The following is a 25,561-nucleotide window of genomic DNA, read 5'->3' on the forward strand; positions in this document are numbered from 1 at the left end:
AATAAATTAAGAATATTTTTAAAGTGCTAACCCTAAGTCAGTTATTAAGTTTGGTGTGGAACATATTTTCTCTAACATAGCCATGAAATAAATAGAGAATCTTCTTGTTTCAAAAGAGGGTAATTAACTTGCGTAAGGTTATGGACAGTTATAGGGCTGGATTTGAACCAAAGTCTTTTAACTCCAAAATCTATTATACTTCCTATTGTATTCTTGGACTGTAAACTAGCTTGGTAAAGAAAGATGACCATCTGTTCATGAAAGTTAAGTTAAACATATTTAAAGTTCAAACTCAAATGTTCACTTGAATATAGCTAGATTTCATCTGGCGGCACTGTAAACACTTACATGACCACTATTAAAAAAAAAAGCTATATAGGATATTTTATTTTGTTAATTTGTTTTCCAGAAATGAGAAAAAATGAGTTCAAAAATCAGACTGTTAATTTCTAATTTGGCAATGCATTCTGTGATGGGTATATTGCTGTACAAATGAGTTGCAGGGGGAGAGAGTTCTTTAACATATTGAAATATAACACTGTATTACCTCATTTTTTTTTCTAAATTCAGCTCATGGTCTCTTTTCAATCAACTATTCTTGAATTTAATCTGCTATTAGCCTTTCTTTCATTAGTAAATACAGTACTAGGTTCGAATTCTGAATGTAAGAACCTCAAGTCAGTGGCTGCTACCAAGCCCTATAGCTCAAACACTTGACAGGGTTTCCAGTGGGGATGCTAACAGTAGTTGGAATAAGTATCATTCCCTACCATTTTCTGCTCTGCAACATCCCCACCATCCTCCCATCCAATTGTGCTTAATTGTCTAAGGATCTCTGGAATGTGTTTAATTAATGTTAACTATTATCATCATTGTCTTCTTTCGCTGCATCATGTAAGCTGCTGCCTTAACACATAATTAGAGATATCCTCAACCTTACTCCATAAAAGTCAGGTTAATTGGGAAAACATTAGTTTCTCTAGGCTAGGTATAATCAAGTCTCTCTTGGGTCAATGGCTAGGGAAAAAAGGGACTTTTCTAAAAGAGTGTTTCAGCTTATATTAAAGCTGGCTTCTTGAATATTTTATTTATTCTGTGTAAAATTGCAATTAAAATATATATTCAGTTACGATTTTGTCAAGTAAATTCTCCTTTTGAAAAGTAGATACTAAAAGGACCTAAGTGGGAAAGTACATCTACAAGAGCCCCACGCAAGAATATGAAGTCCACCTGAATTGCGCTGGCTTACTCGACACAGATAGTATGTTTCTCAAAGCAATTCAGCACTACCATCATTCGGTATAAAATTAAAGTAGATTTTATATCCATGCTTATTTATCTGTATTCCTAGTTAGAATTCTAGCAAAGGATTTGACACAAAGAGCCATGTATTCATTCCATAAGTCTTCAGTGAGCAATTGCACAAAACACTAGAATGCAAAACGTGTCAAATACGAAGATGCGGCCGATACAGGCACTTTGATTACTGAATTTAGAAGAAACGGTAAAACTTCACAAATGTACATAAGAGAAGATGCTTCATATCGAGAGCCATGGGAAATGTCAATCGCACATGCCACAGGAATACCTAGGAACTTGATCATGAATCCAGCCTCTTCATTTTTAGATTGGGAGAAAGAATCAGAAAAGATATGTGGAGTTCCGGAAGCACCCAGTTAATTTAGCGTTTCCAAGTTATTTGAACAAGACTAAACTCTAGGAATCCACTTGTCATTCTCTCTTGTAATATGTGTGTATTATGAATAATTAAATTTCTTTGCACAGCATATGATAATGGAGAAGCTTCTGTCTCACATGATTGGAGACTGGGCCTAAACTTCACCGACGTGGTCTCTCAACCTTCTGTCTTACCTGAAGCTAACAGCTTTTCATTGTTTTCCAAAGCCTCAGAGATCAATAGGAAGCAATTATCTCATTAACTTTATCTTGGGTCAAAGAGAGAGAGAAATGTATACCCATACTGGGGGTAAATATAATCATGGAAAAAAGTGTCAATAGTAACATTTGTATCAGAGTTTTTACTTTTTTAAAGTTATGATAAGTAGAACGGTATAGCAGAAAGAAATTTATTTTCTGAGATCCTGAGTTCTGCCATGTATTAATATAATCATTACTGTATATATTATTGTTTTTAGGCTCTATTATTATATATGAGCTAAACAGCTTTTACAAACAGCCACAAAACGTCACAAATCAACACAACAGACATGCATTTTTTGCTCAGAACTGTCTAAGTAGATTCCTGATCTGGGGGGAGGGGGTCTGGTTGCGGTGTGTGTGCTCTGTTTCATGAAGGTACTGGAGGACGCAGGCTAGTGCAGGCCCAGCAATCCTGATTAAGTGGCTTCCAGTATAATCCTAAGCAGTGCCATTCCAGTCACCTGAGCAGAGGAAACATGGTAGAGCAAAAATAGGATGTTTTAGAGGCAGACATGAAAGTGGCACCGTCACTTTGTTCCTTACTCCGTAGGCGAACATGTAGTTACACAGCAACACCTAAGTGCAAGAGCATGTGCAAAAGGTAGTAGGTCTATTGGTCAAAGTGAAAGGCTAGAATGGGTCTAAAGGCCAGTTAGCACTCTGTAACCCAATCTGACACTTTCTCTACCAAATATCCATGCCACCCTTTTTCCCACATACTTAGAACCCACTCAATCCCTCCCAGAGCATGACAGCCTAAATTCCTATATAGTTACTGCATCAAGATCATATTCAGGATCTGTGGTCTAGATGAATCTTCCTATAATCCAGCAACGTAAAAATTCATCAATGAATAAATAAATATCTTTTGTTCCTCCAAGTGTTCACACACAAAACAACTGTGGAGAATAGAACAAATACCTGCATTATAATCTTTCCGTTTGGAACAAGGGAAAAGCAGTGCAATTATCATTCAATAAAAATGAGAAAATCCTCCTGAGATAGCAGTATGAAGACTCCTTTACTAGCAGTGGATCTGTTCTCAGGCGGGGAACTCCCTATATATCATTTTTCCATGGTTCCTGCTTCCAAACTCTGGAAAGTCCTTTCTTAACTATCATCCCCCATGACCACAACTGATTAGGGTTATGGCAAGTATGTCCTCCATGAGAGTGGTGCATTTTATTTATTTTTTTTTTAATTTTTTTTTTAACGTTTATTTATTTTTGAGACAGAGAGAGACAGAGCATGAACGGGGGAGGGTCAGAGAGAGAGGGAGACACAGAATCTGAAACAGGCTCCAGGCTCTGAGCAGTCAGCCCAGAGCCCGACGCGGGGCTCGAACTCACGGACCGTGAGATCATGACCTGAGCCGAAGTCGGACGCTTAACCGACTGAGCCACCCAGGCGCCCCGAGAGAGTGGTGCATTTTAAACAGCATTGTTTTCTATTGCTATAAGTTGGTGGCTCGAGTGGTATTACTCGGCTCATAGAGTCCACTGCTTTCTGAGGCCATACTCATGATTTTCTTCAGTAATATAATTTCCAGTAACCTTTTTATACTTCTGCACTACTGCCTTTCCTCAAATACATCTTTCTTTGTATGTTACATCATTATTTTATGTACCATAGTTTACTTAACTCTCTAAATGCTTACTTGATATGCATTGAAATAGACCTTTTAGAAAGAGGTGGGCTATTGTATAGGATGACTTTCACTATCACTAATAGATGTTGATTACAGTAAAGTATTAATAAATTGTTATCATATACTGCATTTAATGTAACAGGCTATAAGACAGTAGAAGAAAGGGTCTCTATCTGCAGGCAGCCTGATCTAGAATGAAGCAAAGCGTTCCTAAGCTTACTCTTGTATGGAAAAGGAAAGGGCTGTCCATAGGTGCTTTGAAATGACAAAAAATATACTAGTGCCAGTTGTGGGCACCTTCCATTGTTCTGCAAAATCACTGATTTCTGCCAAACACCATGGGCTGAGACCGAGCATCTGAGTATGGGAGACAATCGCCCACAATCCTGCAGAGAGAGAGTGAGAGAGAGAAGGAGACAGAGAGAGAGAGAGAGAACCATTGGCTCATTTGTGATCATATGACATTTGGCATCATGTACTACCATATTGCAAGACATCACTCGTTTATCAAGTTAAAATTTATTAGAAACATTTGATCTTCTCGTGGAACACTCACGGAACAAGTTACAATCCAACGTTTTACTGTACTTCTCAACTCAGAGTCATTGATGGTGATGTTTTTTGATACAATTACCATCCTCTATGTCATCAGGAACACTAGAGAAGAAATCTATAAAATAATTTAAAGCTATTGGTACTAGGTTCTTTTTTTTTAACTTTATTTACTCATTTTTGAGAGACAGCACTTGCATGTGTGGGTGGGGCAGAGAGAGAGGGAGAATCTCAAGCAGACTCCACACTGTCAGTACAGAGCCTGACATGGGGCTCAAACTCACATGAGTTTGGGAGGGAGGGAGCCAACATCAAGAGTCAGATGCTTAACTGACTGAGCCACCCAGGGCCCCAGTACTGGGTTCTCAAACTGGCTTTGCATTTAAGTGCAGCTAATCTACTTCCACTCCAGGAGTATTTATTCACCACCTCTCCCTCCCTCTAAAAAAAGCCAAACAATAGCAACGAAAAGCCCAAATATGTTCCTAGAGTTTAAAAGTTTTCCACTGTTTACTTCCAGATGATTTTAGTGATTATAAAACCCCATTGATTTTATGATGAATCTCAATACCAGAGATGGTAAACTATGAAAGAAAAGGACATCTTAGAACCATTAAATAAGATATCTGGTTCCAGGACATTGCCTGTGTTGATAACCACAACACAAATCCTTTGCTACATAATTTGGAAATCTGCTTTAATTCACCACCACCCACTTAATGTGGCTATGTTAACACCATTTGAAACAATAGATTTGTTAGCAGGCAACACCCTTCACCTTTTTTTTTTTTTTTTTTTTTTTGGCAAAAAGACTGATTCTTTGTTAATTGAGAGGTCTTGATCATTTGTCTTTTTAAATACAATTTAATCCTAGTTCCCACTGTTTATGGTCCAGAAGCACTTGGTTTCTCCAGTACTGTGAATTCATTAATCTATGCTTAGAAATAAGCCATTTTTAAATTCCTGAGACCATTTATTTTTCTGTAATAACTTCCTAAAAGTAGCAAGTAATTATAAAAACAAGTTGTTACTCTAACCTTTTCCAACTCCTTGGCCTAGAGTAGTGGGCTCAGGATCCATCTTTCAAGTTATAACAAGTAACAGTTTTACCAAATGTTTTGCCACAGCATAAAGCAAACAAAGCTTTCAATTTTTCCAATTGGCAATATCCTCCTTTGATTTTAATTGCTAAACTGCTAATTCAATGTCATATATATATATGTATATATATACGACATACATATATATGTATACATATATGACATACATATATATATGTGTGTACATATATATATATGTACACACATATATATATGTGTATATATATATGACATATATAGAGCATTAGTCCACTACAAGGCACTAATGGGTTTATTACATTGCATTGATTTATTCTTAATAATCAGTTCAGATAATGGCTTGATACAATAAACGTTTACCCTTTGCTCACAAGAGAGTACAAGGTGGCTTCAGATTACCTGGGCAGGGTACAACGTGAAGGCTGCAGATAAGGCCCTGCTCCATAGCGATTCAGTGACCCAACATGATAGAGACTCTTATGATATCTAATATGTAGTTCGAGAGCCACCCTGTGCATTGCCATTCCCTCCAGCTGGATGAGGATAAGAACATGGTGAAGTAGACATGGGAAGTTTTATGGAATTTGCACACATCATTTCTACTCATATTCCACATCTTAGAATTCAGTCAAGTTAGATTATAAGGAAGCCTGTGATATGAGGTCTGTGTTCCTAAGAAGAAAGGAAGAACAAAATTCAATGGACAGCCACCAGTATTTACAAAGCAATACCATTTTGTTCTATATTACTTGAGTCTAAATTTTAAAAAAAATGAGATTAATCGTCCCAGTGTAACTTTTATAGTTGTGATGAGCAAAAGTGGTAACAAATGTCTTAGAGTTTTTTGTAAACCATAAAGCATCAACAAATGTTAGGTATTACTACATAATGACCATATCACAAAGTTATACAGTTGCAAAGAGGTTACAACTCTATTAGTTTGCTTTTGACACCAAAATTCTCTGAGAATCTTAAACAGAGCACTCAGTTATATTATTTACTCTTTCAAATCAATGAGATTATCCCTGACAAGGTTTGAAGAAATTTCCTCTATTTTTATCAACAACATGTACAAAAAACAAAACTATACAACCATATATGCTTTTTTAAGTTTGCCAGAAGGGGAGCTACACAAGAATGTTATAATGTTTCCACATGTCTGCTAATTTCTTCATCCAGAGGAAAATGGATAAGTACCTGCCTTTTTCAAATACAGCCTACAAAAGTATTTCCCTCAACACTGGAAACTTTTCAGAGACTGTCAGGCTCTCCTAGAATGGCACCACACAGACAATACTGACTCTGTGGTCTTTAATTGAAAAATATTTCCCATTGTATTGATAATAATCTTTCAATTAATTTTGAATATCAAACTTCCATTTGACATGATATATTTTAGCAGTCAACATTAAAGGTTCTGAGCTAAGATCTCCTTTACTCACAAAAAATAAAATATTTGTGCATAAATTGAATCAAGAGAGCCCTACCACAAACCCTGAAATCTCCAATCACCTATAAAACTGACAACTACCTATCCTGCTCACATTGCTTAACAAAATCTCTTGAACCAGTATGGTTCCAAGGCTGAGCTAAGAAGGTGACAATTATCTATTCAGTATTTTTGAGTCTTCAACACCAGTGAATTCTCACATAGAAAACAATAAGTCACGGCACGTACAAAGATTCTTTCTAGTCCAAGCTATATGCATAGCTATATACTTCATGTGATTTAGTGGACCCATAATAGGCCAAAATCCAAGTTTAGCTGCAGTGTCACACATCGATGGTTTCATCTAGTGGTACATTAAAGGTAAATCTAGCAGCTATCATAAACGACTTCAAAATATTAAAATGAATGTTATCTATTTTGAAGTGAACAATGTTATTGACAGAGTCACTGAAGCAATGATTTACTTTTCTAAGATGTAAAACAAATCCATGATATAAAAAATTTCTTTTTTCCAGGGGCTCCTGGGTGGCTCAGTCAGTTAAACCTCTGACTTGGGCTCAGGTCATGATCTCACAGTTTGTGAGTTTGAGCCCCACATTGGGCTCTCTGCTGTCAAAGTAGAGCCCACTTTGGATCCTCTGTCCCCCTCTCTTGCCACCCCTCCCCCCCTCATGCACATGCTCTCTCTCTCAGAAACAAATAAACATTAAAAAAAAAGCACTTTAAAAAATTCTTTTTTCAAATTTAAGTCAATGTTTTCTTTTACTTGGAAATGTAAAAAATAATTTTTTAAGATACTTCTGTTCAAGGATTTTATGTTAGTGACAAATTCAAGATTATTTTTTAAGTATTAGTATTGAAAAATAAGTCAGATGTTTATGATGCACTTTACCATGGATACAATTTTAATATAGACATTAGGTGATTTTTTTCTGCTTTTACTAGTAAGAACTCTGCCACACAAGAATGACTGGGTCTTGTGTGTCTCTTTAATGTTAACATTTATAAGAAAACAAAAGTCTAAGGAACTTTATTATGCTTTCCATTTTTGACATTTTCTCTCTTATACCAGGGATTAATATAAGGAACAGCAAATATACATATTGTCAAGGAAGCACTACACTTTTTTTTTCAATGTTTATTTATTTTTGAGAGAGACAGAGTGTGAGCAGGGGAGGGGCAGAGAGAGAGAAAGACACAGAATCCAAAGTAGGTTCCAGGCTCTGAGCTGTCAGCACAGAGCCCGGTGCAGGGCTCAAACCCACGAACCGTGAGATCGTGACCTGAGCTGAAGTCAGACGCTTAACCGACTGAACCACCCAGGCGCCACGCTACACTTTCTTTAATTTCTATCAATAGAAACTCTGAGCATAATGTCTCTTGTATGCCACCTCAAAATAGCTTATGGTAAAATAACTTAATAATGTGATATATCCATAGTTATTTTAATGCAGAAAATTTTTTAGAAAGGACTTGAGAGAAAAAGGTTTTTATGACTATTTTACAGAGAAATAAAACTAACACAAACAAAAATTCCATAATTTTTACTCCATATATCAAAGAATATAAAAAAAGAAACTTGTACTTTCTTAGAGAAATTAAGATATTTCTTTAAAATGCCTAAAGTGTAGCAGCAAAAATCTTAAAACATTTTAAATATTATTTTGTCCCTTTTATTTTAATGAATAATTAATCTTCCTATATTTAAAACCATCAAAAGTGCAGACATTAAGGAAAGATAACACTTGAGAACTTTATCAGGCCATTTGAGATTTCTCAGAACGACAATGATCATACAGTTTTTAAAAAGTGCCTCAATCAAATATTTTGTTGTTGCTTTATCAGCTTTTACTTTTAAATGTGGCATTTCTTCAATTGCTAATGTGCTTTTGGCAAATACATACAAATGATTTTCTTTAATGGTATGAGTATTGGGATTTTAATACCCTAAAATTAGTTTAAGTATTTCCTTTACAGACTATTATTACTCTTCCATTTAGAGGAAAATTTCTTCTCTAGGATTTATAAATGTAACTTATCTTGATGAATCCTTTACATATTATAGAAAAAAAATGAAAATAAGCATGCTAGGGACTAAATCCCCATCCTTTAGATTTGGGTTAATGATATAAAATATATACTTCATACACCCATAGAAGAAATCATGTCTTTTTTTCTTCCATCTCTAGTAATACAATTTTGGGATCTGTGTATAAAATGTATGTAGTGAGGACGTTTATTTTAAACTTATTTAGTAACTTTATCGTCAGTTGCCATTCCTGGTCCTGAATCCTTTAGGACCATTACATCCTCTAAAATGGTAATAATTTTGCATCTACTCAATTTTCAAATTAATATAAAAGATAAATATGCAGGATGTTTTTATCGGAGTCATTACTATTACCTATTCAAAATATAGACTTTGTATAAATAAGGCAGCTGCATTATAATGGAAAGACTACATAGCTTGAAGTTACAGGGCTTAGGCCTAAATCCCATCTATTCCCTTACTAATTCTAGTAGCTCTGGGCAGTTATATATACTATACCAGGAAAATATGTCAGGAAAACTAATGAACCATGATGTCAGACAAACTCATGTTCAAATTCCATTATTTTTTTCCAACTCGTGAAAAATAATGACTTTGGGAATTTTTATAAACTACGCAGTTTCTCTTTCTCTATCTCCAAATGGAGATAATAACATTCATATTACAGTAGAAATGAATTTAGATAGATAAATGAACTATCAAACACTGGAAGCATGGTAAGCTCTCAGCAGATGCGTCTTCCATCATTCAGTTCTGTTCTAGTCCCTCTTTGAACCTCTGTATGGATCATAAAACTTTTGTAATTTAGAGCATTGTTAATTTTCTGCAGAACTTCTAGAATTATATTTTTATAGGATCTGAATATTTTTTATTTGTTTTAAAGAACATTTTACAGAACAAATCATATGCCTAGTCTGACTGAAAAATGATTCATGCATAAATTTAATGGGTGTTTATTTAGAACCTATCATGTGCCAGGCACCATATTTTGTCCAAAGAAAATAGTGATAAACAAGTGAGATACATTCTGCTGTGTTTTGTGGACCTTTAAATGGGACAGGCAAGTAAAAACTGAAACATAAACAAATTACATTTAAGTTGTGATGGGCTATGAAGTGAAGCAAAGAGAGAGAAAGAGAAAGAAACTGTGGGAATAAAAGAATATGTCAAATATGGTTAGATAGGCTTCATAGAAATGCATACTCAGAAATTGTGCTTGGAATGGAGAAGAACCAATGATATAAAGAATGGGGGGAAAGAGCATTGCAGGCAAAAGGAACATCTTATGAAGGAGCCATTGAAGTGAGAAAGGGTTGAGTTTGACAAGCTTAAGGAACTGAAAGAATATCCCTGTTCCCGTAGCTTATTATACCAGAAAACACTAAAGGCACAAAATTGAAGGATGAGGAAGAACATACCATACTGAGACTTATGTATTATTGAAAGATTTATGGATTTATCTTTCAGTGCAATGAGATGCTAGTGAAGGATTTCAGGTGAGTCAATGACATAATGTGATTTGTATTTGAAGATTTCCTTACCAATAAATATAGAAAGGTCTGAAGGAAGGCAAAAGAGAGAAGAAAGAAAACAGTTGGAATGCTAGTTCACTAGGTCTATTAGTGGCCTAGACCAAGATGTTAGCAGTAGAGACAGAATAAACAGAATTTGTTTATGGATTAGCAAAAGAGAGGAAGGGAAAGAAAGAAATAAAAGATGATTCCTAGATTCCCACCATGAGACATCTGGATGAATGGTAATGTCATTCATTTCACTCACTGATGTGGGAAATATCGGGCGATGGAGCAGAGGGTATATATTTAGATTAGAAAAGCTAGACACATTAAGTCTAATTCCAAACAGAGATTTCAAATAGATAAATATTTTCCTTGAACATAAAATTTATAGTGACTACCATATTTATAGATTATTCCTAACATACGAGCTAGTGAATTCTTCACATTTCTTATTATATTTCAAAGAAACTATATGAAAAAAAAAGGTAGGCTGTCTTCAGAGAATGCTTATAATATTCTGGGGCATAAATATTACTTAATTAAAATTTTTATATTAAGGAGTTTAACAGAGTATAATGGGATTCCTGAAACTTCTATTTTATACCCATACCTGCCTCTAAATTTGCCTGCAACTTTAATGTTATTTTATCTATATTATTTTTTAAATTCCTGAATTGATGCTTTTGTACTAAATGTATTGCACTTCCTTTCCCTTCCTGTTCTCACATCCTGAGAGGGCATGATTTTTATCTATATCTGCCCATCTGCTTAACTATAGACCCATCTGTCTGTCTGTCTGTCTGTCTGTCTTTATATCCACTTATACACACACACACACACACAAACACACATACACTCTTACAATGTAGTATATTATAGTACATATAATTGCATGAACTATGTGATTAGGGCATGTATAGTATTCTCAGTATTCACAGTGCAAAATTTGATATAAAGTGAATATATTTGAGACCTGGACAAAGAAACCTAAGAATAACGAATACCAAGTTTATCAATATCAGTTAAATCCAATTAGAAAGGTTAGAGAAGTAAGGAACTTGTCCACTGTTAAGAAAATTATAGACAAAGGTTATCTCTCTAATTTAATTTTAAAATTGATGGTACTAATCATTATACACTATAGATACTGAATTTAAAGTAATCAGATATAGCTAGATCTGCAGTGATATCTAATTTTCCATTATACTTATATATGCATGTGTGTGTATATGTACACATATACATATACATACATATACTTAACTGTATACACACACACACACACACACACACACATATATATATATATATATATACACACTAATGAGACTTATTTGGCAAATACGGGATCAATTTTAGACTCTGGCCAAGGAATATAATTACTGACAAATCAAATACTCTATATAGAATATATCAGTTGGATGTCATACTTGAGTTACTGGTCTTATACTTCCTGGATTAAAATACTGTCTTCAAGAGAGTAGGGTGTTTGAACTCTCCATAGGACTTAGTACATAAATTCTCTTCACCATGGAGTACTAAACAAGTCATTAATTAACTTCTTTTCAGGTTATTTTTGTCAGCATTAGAAGAAAAACAATTAGCTAAGCATAAACTACAAATGCCAGTAGAGACAGTTTACAGTGTAATAGCAAGAAAGCCAGTGGCATAGAGACAAGCACATTTTCAATGATGGCACTATGTGGATCCACAGTCACATAAATGTGCTGACAAATCTACACTGAAGTTTTATAAACATGGAAACTAAAATGTCACTGAATTATACACTAATTCTATTTATAATGTTACATTGTAGGAAATAAAATGTGTTCCGAGGAATACAGGCCATATCTTCCTGTCTAAGGCATATCACTGATACTATGTCTACCCATAGTCTTTGCACCCTCTTTTCCCTCCTGCAGAGGTATTACAGTTTTGTTTATTATACTTATGTTTATTTAATATTCTTTATAATTCTTCTCCCAAACACATTTACTTGAATATAATGCTTTCTCATTTTGTCATTAGTCTGTATTTCATTTTAAGATACATGACACAAAGTTTCTAATTGGAATCTTAGACCCCAATTAATGTGGAAGTCATCTGTTTTAAGCTCGTTAAGTAATGAGAAGGACAGATAATATTCTCTAAAGTACCTAAGAAAATAGATAAGGTTTAAGGGTTTATCTTTACTTTTTCTTGTAAAGATACATATTAAAGAATGATCATCTCCTTAAGAGATAAAAGGTTAGCTATCATTCTTTGTTAATTGTAACCATTGCTCTTTTATATAAAGGTTCATTTATAGCTAACTCCATGCATTTGTCTCCTAATTTAGAGTTGTCAAAACACACAGAAGATTCATTATTTTCCATCTGACCAGAAAGCAAGAAGTAACTTTTGAATCTTGTCTGAAGCTTTATAGGTACTAGTATCACAAGGAAGGGAAGGGTTACTAACATTAGCTGAGAGCCTACTTTGTATAGGATACTGTGCTAGAAACTTCTACAGTCATTTTAATAAACCAGTGAAGTGGGATTTTTAACACAAATGTTATGATAAGGAAATCTAGAGTGAGAATGGGAAACTTTCTCAAGATCATACGGGTAATATCAGAACATGGTTTCCTGATTTCAAAACCATTTGGTCCCATAATATCTCACTACTACTCCGTGTTTTTATGGCAATTTGTTCAAATAATTCTTTTTTTTTTAATTTTTTAATGTTTATTTATTTTTGAGAGGGAGAGAGACAGAGTGTGAGCGAGGGAGGGGCAGAGAGAGAGGGAGACAGAATCTGAAGCAGGCTCCAGGCTCGGAGCTGTCAGCCCAGAGCCTGATGCGGGGCTCGAACCCACAAACCATGAGATCATGACCTGAGCTGAAGTCAGATGCTCAACCGACTGAGCCACCCAGGCGCCCCTCAATTATTTCAAACAGTAAGAAGTTAGTCATAAATTATTCATGTTAAAATATACCTTTTATTAATTTACATCCATTACAGGCCTTGTAACTCTCTTTTGTATCCAATGGTCTACTAGTCTTCTAGTACCAAATTTTTGGCTTTCTGAAGAGAGTAGAATCCTGAGTTCCCAAGACAGGGCTACCCCATAGTAATGCTCATTTCTAAAAAGTAAAAGAAGTATTATCATTGTTCAAAAGTAAGGAATGATGGTAATTAGATATTAAGTTTCACTAGTAAAAACTGTATTCTCAACATTCATAAACAGCACCTGCTTTGACTGTCGGAAACTTAGAAGATAAATTGTATGGTTACATTAGCTCTAACAAAAGTATAATCCTGTGTTACAGGACTATAAAGAATAGCAGCAAAACTGACTATGGATCAAGAAAAGCTTTCTAAAAGGTACTGCTATCTTTATTTAACTAATAAAGAAATCAGAACCAATCAAAATTGTTTTGCCCAATGTGACAAAGCTATTGCCAAGTGGAGTCTTCATCTGAGTGTAAGCCTTTACATTCTACACAGTATTGCTCTTTCTCAGTATGTAAAGTCTGAAGATTTTCAGTGCAGGGCATAATTGAAGACCTAAAACCATAGCTATTCCTATACTGGAAGAGAGTGTTGGTTCAAAAAGAATATGCCAGAGTAAATAAACTAAAGCATTAAAACCTCATTAATTAGTTCCCCTGATCAATATCTGTGATAGCTGATGCAAAAATACATTTGCAATTTAACCTTTACATAGTTTATAAAATTATTTTATCTGTATCCTGCTTTATATGATGCCTTGAGTAACATTCTTCAGGAATCAGTTGGGTCCTTTGTTCCTGAATTATGGCAAGCTTCCCTGTTCATTGTAAATTCCATTAGCAGTGGTCAGTGGAGAGCCTTGTGTAACTCTAAGTCACTTTACCAGTGCTCCGACAAGGGTCGAAATCAAATCCCTGGTACTAGGTCAAACACTAGAGCTAGCTACTTCTATTCAACACTGATGACACTGTATCTAATCAAAGAGGGTTCATGATCCTAGAGCAACAATGACCTTTCCAAAAGTCCATCTTTTTGCAACAACTACCTTTCCAAAAGTCAATCTTTTTGTTTCAATTGCCAGGGATCAAGAGAAAGCTCCAGATTCCCACTTTTATTTCCTAATACTATAAATATCATTAGCACTATCTTCCTTGTCTAACACAAATTGTATTAACTTTTTGGTCCCTATAGATCTAGTCACCACAGGAAAGGTCCAAGATTCCAAAGTCATGTCTTCATGTCTTAAATTCTAAACTAATGAATTTATCTAGTTACCTTACCTAAAACCCATCACATCTCTTCACTTTTTAAAATATCCCCAGTGTCCTCTTTGAAATTGCCAAAAGATCATTACCAAAATCTCTACAAATATAGTCTCTTATCTGAATGTTTCTTTCCTGAGTGATCCAGTTTTTATGGAAACCTACTCTCTCCTGAGAACACCAATTTCCCTGTAACCTTTTCAAGTGCCAGTAGGTTTTATCCCAGAGAAACACCCTTCTTCCTCTAATCTGTCCTCCACTATACCCCAGACTCTCATTCCTTTGTTTATAACCCTAAATAGAACATCACTAATAACTGCCATCTGTGACACACATCTCATTCTCTTCAACACCTTCTATTTTCCATGTTGACTCCCTGATGATAGGGTGCCAATCCATTGGTTCTGTTACCTATTCACATACGCCAGCCATTTCAATTATTTCACCACTTAGGTAATTTCTTTCCACTGTACTTAAACTCCATAGAGTCATTATAATCACCCTATTGCATATACCCTGAACTCTCTTAACCCTCTTTCATTTTTTTTTTACCTCAGTAAAAACATAACACTGGTTAAATCTAATTCTCCAGTTACACTACACTTGTACCACTCACAAAAATCAAACTGTTAGCAAAACAATATGTAAAGCAATATAGTAACCTGGATTGGACAGTCATCTGCTTAACATCATCAAATAGTTTACATTTAGATGCATAAGTGAGTAGGAGTAGTATAAGCATAACAGTCCGACATATAATGGAACGCTCAATTGTCAAAGCACTGCAGGCGACAAGAACTTGTGCTCAACCAACCACAATGTCCTCTTTGCTGATTTTAAAATACGTGAGGTATTGTTTCATCTCAGAGCCTTTGAACAGATTGTCCCACTTTTTATAGTGCTCTTTCCAAGGAGATGGCTCCATTACTACCTCAATGTTTTTTCAAAGGCCACCTCTTTAAAGAGGGCTAGCCTCATTAAAATTTGCAAGTGAACTTCCTAGGGAATTGCAGAATAAATATGGCCTTTAATAGCCCTATGTTTGGGTCCCATTCACCCACATTGCTGAATGCCACTTCAAAGCCATATGACAACAAATCAATTTTTTTAATGGCATTGGATGGCAGTTTCTTATTTGGCACATTTTGTGATATCTGTTTTATGCTTCCATCTTTTTGATAGTTCATATGTATGCAATGTGACACAGTATTTATTCTGTAAAAATGGTAGCAAAATGTCAAGGTGTTAACAGTGTTTAATTTTAGATGGACATACTATAGATGATTATTTTATTTTACCCTTTTCTATGTTATTTAAAATTCAAAAATAATTGCAAAATCTTCTGTGACTATATAAGTGCTCAAACACATTTTGTTAATTTTAAGTCTTGTTTTCTTGTCCTAATTATGTGACATTATTTATGACTAATCTTAAGGAGTCATTTCAACGTTCCAGGAAAACCTTTCCTCACCTATAAAATCACGTGGTTTTAGTGATGCTATCTTGAGTCTCTTCTAGCTCTGATCTCTGACCTTAGGATCTTGCTACAGATACTGCACACAAATGAAAATAAAAATACAAGTGAATAATTTTGAATTTTGAACATGCTTGTTACTAAATGAGATTGACCTCTGCAGATAATAACTTACTGGGGATTTTCTCAATAAGTGTTTTTGACCACTTGGAAGGAATTATTTGAAAGTGATAGAGTTACAATTTCAGGTGTCAGGACTCCAATACTTAGAAGGGTTGGGGAGTAGATGGCTGAGGAAAGAAAGTAATGCATTTCTATCATTCTTAATTTTACAAAACCAAGCAAAAAGTGAATAATAATCCTATATCACAGATTATGCCTATAACACTAGAAAGCTTTAGTTAATACCTGTCAGGAGAGTTACATTCCCCATTCCTCTTTATTAATTGCTCCTGTAGTGAAAGAGAGAAGAGAGAGAGAGGGAGAAAGTACAAAAATACCACTTTGAAATAAGCCAAAAAAATAACTTCCTCACATTCAGGTGAGTTTTGTTTACTTATTTCTATGCGTTTTTGTTGTTGTTGTTATTATTGTTGTTGTCGTTTTTCCAATCAGCAAAATTGCCAAGGAGACACAAAATCTGAAACTGGTTTCCTGTATTCATTTTCGACTGCTGGTAACACAGCAACATACATTATCTTAGTTTTGTGAGTCAGAGGTCTGGGCATGGGCTGGCAGGATCCTCTGGTCAGGGCCTCTACAAGGCTGTAATTAAGATGTCAATAGGGCTACATTTCTCATCTAAAAGCTGATTAGTGAAGAATTCTCTTCTAAACTCATTGAGGTTGTTGGCAGAATGCATTTCCTTGCCATTATGTGACTGAGGACCCAGTTTTTTACTGACTGTTGGATAAGGGCTGTCCTCAGGTCGTAGACACCACCTAGCATTTCTGCACATGGCCCTCTCCATAACAATTTCACAATCTAACTTTTTGCTTCTTCAAGGCCAACAGGAAAACCTCACACTCCAGTAGGCTAAGGTGAAGTCTTATACAATGTAATGTAATCCTAGAAGTGATATCCTATCATCTTTGCCATTTTCTATTGGCTAAAAATAGGTCATAGATTCCATATGCACTCAAAGGGAGGGATTACACAAGAATCTGACACATTGGCAAATCACCCTAGTACATGTTCACTGCAATCTCCCAAGATGCCAGAAACCAGAGTTTTAGTTTGGACAATATTAAAGAATTAAGGAGCGGAGATGAAGACCTTACGGATCATCTAGTCTAAATGCTAATATCTCAGAAATTGGAAAACAGGCTCAAGGAAATAAACAATAGTCTGAAATATCCTGTATTGGGTAGCAGAGCTGATTTGAAATCATAGTTGTCCCGAATCACCTGTCTGACCCTTAGAAAAAGGCAGCGATTAAATTATGTCATTGAATCAAATTATTTTCTATGGTAATGCATCACAAATTTTTCAATACATACTACTGATTGAAAAACCAGGTTTCTATATATAGCAATTTACTTCTAATCACATTTTGGAGTACAGAAAATTAATCGGCAGTCATTTGTATTGCTGAAGGATTTTGTTCTCATATGAACCTGACCAGTGGTCATTTTAGCTATGTACTATTTATCCTACTATTCTGGAACACAAAGCTTAAGCACTGAAAGAAACTATTATTTAATCCTTCCTCATTTGACTCAGATAAACAGATGCTCATTATTTGAATATAATGCTGTAATAAGTCCATAAATTTATTCCATGGTTAAGTATGTTGCTAAAGGAATTATGGTTTGGGTTTATGCATGTAAAATTTGATTTTTACACCTTTTGAAACAGAAATCACTTACAATTTTCAGTAAACAATGAAGATGGTGACTTTAACATTGATATTACTAGCTAAAATATTATCATTTAATTTCTCCAGTGTTCTTTGTTTCTCTCAAAAGCAGTTTGTTTTTACGTCAACTGTTGTGCAATGGGACGAGACAAGGTCACACTGGTAATTTCATCTGCAAGAAACAGCTTTATTCTGCAGTATAACAGAGGAACCAACAGAAAAGTAGCACATGGTAAAATGGACAAGCAATACACAATCCTAAACACAGTCAAATTAAGGTTTCCCTATGTCAATAACCCATATGACTTGCTGAAATTTAGAAATAGCTATAACCTACACTATTGTCTCTACTAAAAAAGGAAACAGCGTCTCGTCTTGTTCACTGGTCATCTGGAGAAGTTCTATGCTCACTAAAGTTCTATGGTAACAATTTTGTCAAAGAGTGAAAATGTGCAAAATTTTACCCTTTTTCCTGTATGGTCTATGAGAATTAAATTTATGCTGAAATTCTCCATTCAAGGAATGAATACGTAATATCTTTTGTGTTTTAATTTGCAGACATAGGCATTTTTTAAGGACCAGTAGTGGTCCTTCAATTTTTATCTTCAGAGCTAAGCAAATCTGTCTTTCCTTTTTTTCATAGTTTATGCTATAGTGTGATGGGAAAAAATAAAATTTTAGACAAACATTTCTAAATATGGTAAATGTCCAATATGTCTTTACATCGTTATGCCTTCTTTTTAAAAAAATGTATCTGTGAAAGTCAGTGGTAAGTTATGTTTAATTACTCAAGTACCTGTCTTTACTAGATGTTATTCAGGGTGATTTAACCTGTCACATTTCTTGCCTTCAATTATATTCTGGAAACACTATTAAAATCCATGCAGCAGATTCAAACAATTCTTATAATAAAATAAAGGAAATTAGCTTGAAAAATGTTAGAGAGATGTCAAAAATAACAGCTATACACTCTAATTTAGGATTTAATGGTAAATTTAGCATGAGTAGAAAGTTTTATGATTCATTTCACTGGGATTGATTTGAATATTTGAGCACCTTTTTCTCCTTTAGTGGAAATTATTTGTTCCTGAGTACCCTCACAAAAACAATTAGCTAGTGTGATTGCAAAGCATATGTTTACTGGCAGATGTTGAGAATTTAATGCATCGGTCGGTGTAAATAAATAAGGAAAATTATAATTTTATTATAATTCTAAATATGAAAACATTAAATTGAGTTCTATGGCTCATTAATTGTCTTATCAGTTTAATTTGCATATTAAGAATTAAAAATAAAACCAGGCTATTAAAAGTGGGCTAAAATGAAGTTTTTATATAACAGTTCATATCATTAGAATTAAAATAACAACTGTTTTATTAAAATATCCAAAAGTCTGAATATGCAATTATTCATGAATTTTTAATAATACCTTTGTATCATAAAAATTGTTTTTCAGCATAATACTGTAAAACATGCATATTCTAGGAAGTGAACTAAAGCATAACAAAGATGTATAAAACAAAACTATTCATTGCCTTCCTGTACCCCACCATCTCAATTTCCAGCCCCTAATTTAACCAACTTTATACCATCTAGTGCATTTTTTTTTACAACTTTGTTTTCAGATCTTTGTACATGTGTGTGTATACACATACACACACATACACACAGCACACACACATATAACTTAGAATTTTAGTGGACAACATCATGGACTATTACTATTTCCTCATTCATGAATAAACTCCTTTACCCCTATAATGATTTCTACGTTTGTAAAGTCATAAAAGTATATACAATAAAAATATACATGAAAATTAAATTTGATTTAAATAATGTTAAGGTAATATTAACTAAGATTTTTTTTTTCAAAATAACTAAGAATGCCTTAGTGTTTATCAGTTCAAGACATAGATTAACATATCAAATTTGATTAGTGAGGAAATTCTTGTGTCATCCTTCCTGTGATTGATTTGTTCTTAGGATCTTGTACAAAAAAGAAGTAGGTAAGAACAGAACATATAGAAAGATAATAGGTATGATTTTGAATTTTTTTAGAAATAGATACAGGTATATAATATTTCTTTTTTTTGTTTGTTTTGTTTTTCTTTTTTCATCACTCAGACCTGGTCCTCTCCCTCTTACTCCCCCAAAGGAGAAGACGAATGATCATCAGTGGTAATTGGCTGTCATGGAAACAACACCCAAAGTCAGCTTCACGCTCAGGAGAGAACATTGTACCTCTTCCTTGTGGTTTCGGGTACTCTAAATGTTCAGAAAAGCTTCTCTAGTAACAGACTATGGATATGATCTCTGAAAGTATAGTCTTACAGATATAATACTTCTAAGTAACTTAGGGAAATGAAATTGAAAACTGTTACTTCAAATTAAGTCACAATTTTAAAATATTTTTCACCAAAAACAAAGTAGCTTGCATTTTATAAAAGTATAACTTTTTAAGTAGATGGTTACCAATTTCAAAGTTCAACTGACTTTCAATAAGAATGATTTTATAGTTGACAGTCATGTTACAGAACTACATGAAAAAGAAACAAAATCATTTCTGAAGTCTATTTTAGACCCAGAGTGCTATAAGTAAGTGGGACTAGTTCTAAAAGTAACGAAAACAGCTTGAACTCTACAGTTTTTTTTCAAAAGGATGCAATAGTCAATAGTCTAAATTTCATATACAAATGAACTTAAAGAATGAAACCATAAATAAAGAATGAATGTTTTGCTGCCTCTAAAGAGCAATATGTGGATAGATTTGAGGTTTATTTCAAGAAATGTTAGAATTTACTTTTCAGTGGAATGACCAGAAGACACAATAATAATGAATGAAGAAACAAACTTAAAGAAGGGGAGATTGCTGGTGGCAATAAGGAAAACAAAAGGATTGTAGAAAATATAATAATGTCATATTCAGAGAGAGAAAGAGATCCTAAGTAGTGACTAAGTAATCAAAAAGTAACACATCACAAATATTTTAAGTAGTGCTTTACAGATAAAAGGAAGAGACTGAGTAAATCTTGAGGAGGTGCGATAGATGGCTTTGCCACCAGACAGGTTTCTTTTAGGTGGCTATTATTTAGCAGTATTGAGCAGAATTGCCTGGCAGTTCCATCCCCTAAGACAGAGTAGCAAGGCCCATTTCAAATTTTCAGAACAGCTTAAAGATCATCGGATGCTCATTCCAATCAAATTAGCTGGAGCTGGAATTGGGATAAATTCTTGTACAGGAAGCAAAAGGAAGATAGTAGAAGAAATGAAAGTAATGCCTTGGTATACATAAGCTTAATGATGGTATCAGAATGAATTTTTCCATATTGAATATACATTGCACCTTCTCCAGTTCTTGATTAAGTGGCCATGCATTCATTTGGGCTTCACTATGTTAAATGTACCTGGTGGAGTTTATAATGATTAGTCTAGAATAGTATTTATTTATGTTAGTTTTCTAGTAAATCTCCAGCGTAATTTCAAGTAAGTAATATTAAGCACTATTCAAAGATGGGGTCAGTTAAAACTTTGAGTCAGAACAATTTATGCTAAAATGTTGATGAAAGTCATTAATAAATGAAAATATTACTAGAGTCTTATTAATATGTTATATTTTAAAATAAATTATCTGTTAAAACATGCAAATAACAATTGAGAACCTAGGATATTGAGAATTGGCTTTAAAACCAAACCTAACAGAACATAAATAATAATACTAGTGTTATTATTTAAAAAAATAATTACTGAGGGGCTCCTGGGTGGCTCAGTTGTTTAAGCATCGGATTCCTGATTTTGGCTCAGGTCATGATCTAACAGTTTGTGGGTTCCAGCCCTGTGCTGGGCTCTGTGCTGGCAGCATGGAACTTGCTTGGGATTCTCTCCCTCTCCCTCTCTCTTGGCTCCTCCCCTGCTTGTGCTCTCTCTCTCTCAAAATAAATAAACATAAACTTAAAAACTTTTTTAAAAAATGAAAAAAATTACTGAACTTGGCTAGACCAGAAAATGTCAGAGAGGGAATGATGTGAAAAGGATGCACAAATGGTTTCACTTCTGTTTGTTCTTGAACCAACAAAGGAATTGTACAAAGGTTATTTGAGCATAACCAGGAGCACTGAAGCAGAACTGAAAAATGGAAATCATAAGCAACTGTATTTTTGCTTTCACAGCTCCTTCACAATTGACCTAGTGAATGACAAATCTCTCTTGACTCCAAATAAACACTTCAGGAGTCTTCATAATTATGGTGGTACTTTCAGGTAATCAAAAGTCCTACAATTAGGGGTGCCTGGGTGGATCATTGGGTTGAGCATCCAACTTTGGCTCAGGTCATAATCTCATGGTTTGTGAATTCCAGTCCCACATTGGGATCTGTGCTGTCAGCTCAGAGGCCACTTCAGATCCTCTGTTCTCCTCACTTTCTGCCCCTCCTCAGCTTGTGCTCTCTTAAAAATAAATATAAAAGAAAACATTAAAAAAAAAAAGGGTCCTTCAACCACATTAATTAACAAACAGATTCAATATGGCTGGTTTTCAAACAGCAGCAACCTTCACCATTTTTCCTATGGATTTCCAAAGCAAAAGTTTAGCCCTTGTCCACTGAGTTCTCTAATCTCAGGGATACAAGCCAACATTTTTGAGTAGTCTCACTGAAGCCCATCTCTCTTGACTTAGGGAAACACCAGCACCCCCTTTTTGAGTGAGGTGGCGTTTACTATGCAACTTTCTCTAAGCTCTCTCAAAAAATCCTTCCTAAAATCCTGAATAGTCTTACCTTTTTTAGTCAGTAGAAGTGACGAGTTCAAGACTCATATTTTTAGGATCTCCTTTTTGAAAGGTCTGCAGATTAGATGGTCAAACATCTCACCTGTACCTTAGTACTTCTACAAACCTTTCCAATTACCATTACATATCAGTAAATTGATGCAGCTGACTTATTTCCTCCTTAATCTCTTTGAACCTTCACCTGCTTCCACCTGCTCCAAACAAAGCAGGCCAAAAGCCATGATGAGCAAACTGATAAAGAAAGAGAAAGAAAGAAAGAAAGAGAGAGAGAGAGAGAGAGAGAAAGAAAGAAAGAAAGAAAGAAAGAAAGAAAGAAAGAAAGAAAGAGAAAGAAAGAAAGGAAAGAAAGAAAGAAAGAAAGAAAGAAAGAAAGAAAGAAAGAAAGAAAGGAGAGAGAGAAAGAGAGAGAGAGGAAGGAAGGAAGGAAGGGAGGAAGGGAGGGAGGAACGGAGGGAGGGAGGAAGGGAAGAAAGAAGGAAGGAAGGAGGGAGGGAAGGAAGGCAGGCAAGAAAGCAAGCAAGCAAGAGAGAAAGAGATCACATTTCTTCTTTACCTATATCAGGCCTGATGAACATTAGTGTGAACTTGAAATGAAATTGGAAGCTGTACCTATTATATAGAAACCGACAAATTAATTTCAGGGTGGAGTCTCTATTTTGTGACTAAAATGACCACATAGTTTTTATATTTTATAAATGTCATAAACAAAGTTTTCCTGTCTTTGAAAAAGGTGAATCGTAAGCAAAAAATAGTGATACTTGCCTGAAAGAAAATCATTACTCTTTGGAAATACTTTAATATTTCTTAATAAAATACACTTATTTTTTAATTCTTTTTTATTCTTAGTATATATTCTACCTTTTAATGGTACGTATAATGTATCTTTATTTTAGGAGGAAAAAACCAAAAAGTACAAAGAAGGTAAAATGATGAATACAATAAAATAAAATAATAAAATTTCATGTAACCTTATCATCCAATTTCTGCTTAATATTTGATGAGATACCACTTACTGAGTCATGTGCAGGGAAACTAATGCTTTTAGGAAGGTGACACAGTACCTCCTTGCCGTAGTATCCTCCTAATTTGCATTAGGATTTTACTTTCATGTAGAATATGAAATTCTCTGTTTACTCATATGTTTACTCTATAGTTATCTATTACAAATACTTAATTTTTTGAATCAATCCTTATTTTTCAATGTTGCAGTGGAATACATTTTGATTTAGTTCATTACCTACATAATAAAAGCATCCTTGCTATCTTTTAACTCTGAATTTTAATAAACCAAATGGAGTGACTAAAAAACACCATTTATTTGTGTAAGTACATTTATGAACATAACAATGGAGGTGTTCTTGCTTTTCAGTCATAAATTATATAAATTATGTTCTGTTCTTTCTCAACTATTCTGAGGCTTATTTTTTTTTCCCTAACAGGTGTGTCTCTAAATGGGGTTCAAGTGCCATTGTATATTCCTCTATGATGGAGTGCTTATTATACTGTATTAAGTATATATTATTAATATAAAATAAGTAATTTAATTAATTTATTTTAATTAAATACATACTATAGATATTATATATATATATAATGAGCTTTTTCCTCGATAGCTCATTATATATATAATATAAAATATATATATAATATAAAAAAGCTCATTATATATATATATAATATAAAAAAGCTCATGTATATATATAATGAGCTTTTTTCCTCGATAGATTGTAGCACCGCTGTTTTTGAAGCCTCATCACCTCTTAACCTATTAAATATATAATAGTTTTTAAGAGACTATTTGTTAACTGAATTAATCAGGGTTTAACCATGGGAAATACAAATCTTCTTTTTTTAAACTGATAATATAGGTTTATATTGGTTTTAATTGGAATTTGTAATTAAAATTCTTTACCCTCATGGATTACACATGCAAAGAAATATGAACTATATTATTAGTTAAGCTTTCTTGAAAGTGATTTTTAAAAGTTAGCAATTTCTTCATTATTTAAGAAGAGTAAAACTGCCCTTGTGATATATCTTTACTAAAGGAAAAAGATGATCTAGCTTTAATTTACTGACTGCTCTCAGTTTTGTGTATGGAGGTATATGGTTAAGTGTATTCACCTCAACTTCAAAGGAAAAAAAAAATGTCAGTTCTAAAACAAAGACTTAGCAAGTTGCAAGAAGAGGAATGTGCAACCTGCTGGTGTTGTTATTGTAAGACAAAAGAAAGGGCAAATGGACAACAGGATTTTTGCCTGAAGAAGAATATTTAAATTAACTTGTGCATAACTTGTGCCAAGATAGCAATGAGTGAACAAAAGAGATAAAAATAACATTGTAACCCAGAAGGCAGAAATTTTATGTCTCAAATCCACTTGGTTATATATCTTTAGCATAATGATTAAAATGAATTCATTGAAGATGGACAGTGGTAAGCTTCTAATATATCACTATTAAACTTTAACCATTAATTTCAAAGCAATTCTAGTTATAGTTTGAATTAATTTTAATCATATTTTAATTCATCTTACTGAGACAGCTGTTGTCTTTGGTAGGTTGAATTATTATTTTAACCTAGATTCTGGAGCATGGAGAAAATACGGAAATATTAAAAGAGTAGACGGTTCTCTGTCATGAAGGAAATGCTTATTCAATATTTTGAATATGACTACAAATAGCACATGTAGCTTTCTCAGAATGAACTATATTTCTGGGGTTAGTGAATCATTTCTGATCTTATAACAATGATACTGATTACGTAATAATTACATAGTACATGCATTAAAAATGAGAAGACAGATATAGATTGTATGACAAGAAATAACAAGCTATTGATGCCTAATATTAATTTAAAAAGTTCTTAGTTAATATTAATCATATTTCAAAGACCATACATGTTTGCAGATTTTATCCAAAGTACTATGAAATGTCACTCTACTATATCATATATT

The 25,561-nt window shown here is 34.0% G+C and overlaps 1 non-coding gene across 1 annotated transcript; it reads right to left on the reverse strand.

The window, feature by feature from the left end:
* Positions 1-19,940: 19,940 nt before the first annotated feature.
* Positions 19,941-20,154, reverse strand: LOC122199091. Its single transcript, XR_006193343.1, has one exon. It is a non-coding gene; the product is annotated as a small nucleolar RNA U3 (small nucleolar RNA).
* Between the last annotated feature and the right edge of the window lie 5,407 nt (positions 20,155-25,561).

This window comes from Panthera leo, chromosome C2 (assembly GCF_018350215.1).
Source record: "Panthera leo isolate Ple1 chromosome C2, P.leo_Ple1_pat1.1, whole genome shotgun sequence".
Classification (NCBI taxonomy): Eukaryota; Metazoa; Chordata; class Mammalia; order Carnivora; family Felidae; genus Panthera; species Panthera leo.